The sequence below is a fragment of the Capra hircus genome, chromosome 9, assembly GCF_001704415.2.
Source record: "Capra hircus breed San Clemente chromosome 9, ASM170441v1, whole genome shotgun sequence".
NCBI classification, from domain to species: Eukaryota; Metazoa; Chordata; class Mammalia; order Artiodactyla; family Bovidae; genus Capra; species Capra hircus.
Window position 1 is genome coordinate 89,877,117 of NC_030816.1, and position 4,082 is coordinate 89,881,198.

The following is a 4,082-nucleotide window of genomic DNA, read 5'->3' on the forward strand; positions in this document are numbered from 1 at the left end:
AGGCGCGCCCGGGTATAGAGGCGCACGCCCCGGTATAGAGGCGCACGCCCGGGTATAGAGGCGCACGCCCCGGTATAGAGGCGCACGCCCGGGTATAGAGGCGCACGCCCCGGTATAGAGGCGCACGCCCGGGTATAGAGGCGCACGCCCGGGTATAGAGGCGCACGCCCCGGTATAGAGGCGCACGCCCGGGTATAGAGGCGCACGCCGGTATAGAGGCGCGCGCCCCGGTATAGAGGCGCGCGCCCGGGTATAGAGGCGCACGCCCGTATAGAGGCGCACGCCCCCCGGTATAGAGGCGCCGCCCCCCCCGCCACGCCCCGGTATAGAGGCGCACGCCCGGTATAGAGGCGCACGCCCCGGTATAGAGGCGCACGCCCGGTATAGAGGCGCACGCCCGGGTATAGAGGCGCACGCCCGTATAGAGGCGCACGCCCCGGTATAGAGGCGCGCGCCCGGGTATAGAGGCGCACGCCCGTATAGAGGCGCACGCCCCGGTATAGAGGCGCACGCCCCGGTATAGAGGCGCACGCCCGGGTATAGAGGCGCACGCCCCGGTATAGAGGCGCACGCCGGTATAGAGGCGCACGCCCCGGTATAGAGGCGCACGCCGGTATAGAGGCGCACGCCCGGTATAGAGGCGCACGCCCGGTATAGAGGCGCACGCCCGGGTATAGAGGCGCACGCCCGGGTATAGAGGCGCACGCCCCGGTATAGAGGCGCACGCCGGTATAGAGGCGCACGCCCGGTTATAGAGGCGCACGCCCGGTATAGAGGCGCACGCCCGGTATAGAGGCGCACGCCCCGGTATAGAGGCGCACGCCCGTATAGAGGCGCACGCCCGGGTATAGAGGCGCACGCCCCGGTATAGAGGCGCACGCCGGTATAGAGGCGCACGCCCCGGTATAGAGGCGCACGCCCGGGTATAGAGGCGCACGCCCGTATAGAGGCGCACGCCCCGGTATAGAGGCGCACGCCCGGTATAGAGGCGCACGCCCGGTATAGAGGCGCACGCCCGGTATAGAGGCGCACGCCCCGGTATAGAGGCGCACGCCCCGGTATAGAGGCGCGCGCCGGTATAGAGGCGCACGCCCCGGTATAGAGGCGCACGCCGGTATAGAGGCGCACGCCCCGGTATAGAGGCGCACGCCCGGTATAGAGGCGCACGCCCGGTATAGAGGCGCACGCCCCGGTATAGAGGCGCACGCCGGTATAGAGGCGCACGCCCGGGTATAGAGGCGCACGCCCGGGTATAGAGGCGCACGCCCGGGTATAGAGGCACGCGCCCGTATAGAGGCGCACGCCCCGGTATAGAGGCGCACGCCCGGGTATAGAGGCACGCGCCCGTATAGAGGCGCACGCCCCGGTATAGAGGCGCACGCCCGGGTATAGAGGCACGCGCCCGTATAGAGGCGCACGCCCCGGTATAGAGGCGCACGCCCGGGTATAGAGGCGGCACGCGCCGCGGTATAGAGGCGACGCAGCGCCGCCCGGTATAGAGGCGCACGCCCGGTATAGAGGCGCCGCCCGGTATAGAGGCGCACGCCCGGGTATAGAGGCGCACGCCCCGTATAGAGGCGCCGCCCCCGGTATAGAGGCGCAGCGCCGGGTATAGAGGCGCACGCCCGGTATAGAGGCGCGCGCCCCGGTATAGAGGCGCGCGCCCGGGTATAGAGGCGCACGCCCGTATAGAGGCGCACGCCCCGGTATAGAGGCGCGCGCCCGGGTATAGAGGCGCACGCCGGTATAGAGGCGCACGCCCCGGTATAGAGGCGCACGCCGGTATAGAGGCGCACGCCCGGGTATAGAGGCGCGCGCCCGGGTATAGAGGCGCACGCCCGTATAGAGGCGCACGCCCGGTATAGAGGCGCACGCCCCGGTATAGAGGCGCACGCCCGGGTATAGAGGCGCACGCCCCGGTATAGAGGCGCACGCCGGTATAGAGGCGCACGCCCCGGTATAGAGGCGCACGCCGGTATAGAGGCGCACGCCCCGGTATAGAGGCGCACGCCCCGGTATAGAGGCGCACGCCCGTATAGAGGCGCACGCCCCGGTATAGAGGCGCACGCCCGGGTATAGAGGCGCACGCCCGGTATAGAGGCGCACGCCCCGGTATAGAGGCGCACGCCCGGGTATAGAGGCGCACGCCCGTATAGAGGCGCCGTATAGAGGCGCACGCGTATAGAGGCGCACGCCGGTATAGAGGCGCACGCCGGTATAGAGGCGCACGCCCCGGTATAGAGGCGCACGCCGGGTATAGAGGCGCACGCCCGTATAGAGCGCACGCCCCGGTATAGAGGCGCGCGCGCCGGGTATAGAGGCGCACGCCCGTATAGAGGCGCACGCCCGGGTATAGAGGCGCACGCCCCGGTATAGAGGCGCACGCCGGTATAGAGGCGCACGCCCCGGTATAGAGGCGCACGCCCGGGTATAGAGGCGCACGCCGGTATAGAGGCGCACGCCCGGTATAGGAGGCGCACGCCGGGTATAGAGGCGCACGCCCGTTATAGAGGCGCACGCCGGTATAGAGGCGCACGCCCGGGTATAGAGGCGCACGCCCGGGTATAGAGGCGCACGCCCGGGTATAGAGGCACGCGCCCGTATAGAGGCGCACGCCCCGGTATAGAGGCGCACGCCCGGGAATAGAGGCGCACGCCCGGGTATAGAGGCGCACGCCCGGGTAAGAGGCGCGCGCCGTATAGAGGCGCACGCCCCGGTATAGAGGCGCGAGGGCACGCCGGTATAGAGGCGCACGCCCGGGGTATAGAGGCGCACGCCCGGGTATAGAGGCGCACGCCGGTATAGAGGCGCACGCCCCGGTATAGAGGCGCACGCCCGTATAGAGGCACGCGCCAGTATACAAAGGATTCCAGCCGTGTAAGAAGACAATGCACGTGTTGCCAGGTCCTCGTTGGCCGGAAGGTCTAGGGCAGTGCAGTGGCATCACTTGCGGGGCTGGTGGGAGCGCAGATCCTCTCCTGCCCCCTCCTCCCACCCTCAGGACCCCGGGGCGGGGCTGCAGCCCTGAATACAGGTGTCTCCAAGTTCAGCGAGCCAGCGCCCTGTGGAGGACCACCCGTCCAGGGGGAGGGCTGCCCATATGCTCAGTAACGAAGACCATAGAGAAGCCCTGGGCCCAGGGGCTAACCCCAAAAGGGCGTTCACACTCCAAACTCAGGCCAGGGAGGCGGAAACCGGCCTGACCCAGCTTGTCCCGAGACCACTTGAAGCTCAGGGCGTTACCAAATCTTTCTAAGAAAGCTTGTTTAGTTTCCTTGGGACTGAGTAGGCATTGCTCCCCGGGTGGCTGAGTGGTAAAGGATCCTTCTGCTAGTGCGGGATTCCCTGGGTCAGGACATGGCACCTCACTCCAGTGATCTTGCCTGGAGAATCCGGTGGACGGAGGAGCCTGGTGGGCTGCAGTCCACAGGGTCACAGAGTCGGACGTGACTTAGCGACTGAGCGCACACACAGTTAGACTTTAATTTGTGTTTTGACCCCTTCAGCATCTCTGGGCCCTTTTCCCTTCCGTGTTCAAGAGGAAGGGTCTCACTTCTTGTGAGATGCGGGCCTGCAGGGCGGAGCTGGGGGGGGTGCTCCCGCCTCTGGGGGAGACCCAGGGAGCTTGGGCACCGTCTCTCGTCTCTTCTCACACCCCTGCTGCAGCTCTGCAGTCAGATCGGTCAGCATCCACAGAGCCCTGCCGGCCTGGATCTCGGTTGCCGGCCACCGGGAGGAGGCAGAACCCACCCGTGCCCCCAAGGACCCGTGGGCACAGACTCCGGCGGGCAGCCCTGGACACCCTGGGGCAAGTGCGCGCCACCCTGCAGCTCGTGGACCTGGCGGGCAGCGAGTGTGCGGGTGAGTGCGGGGAGCCTGCCCCTGGGTGGCCGGGCCTCGGGGCTCCCACGGGTGGCGTCCCCCAATGCCCTCTGAGTCTCGCCCCTCCCTCCTGGCACCGTTTCAGCACCGAGGCCCAGAGTGTTAGTCCCCCACGCTGCCCCGCGGGCTCCCGCCAGTGCCACAGGTTGTCATGGGGGGATGTCCAGTGACAGGTATGTCTCTCAAGATACAACAAAACA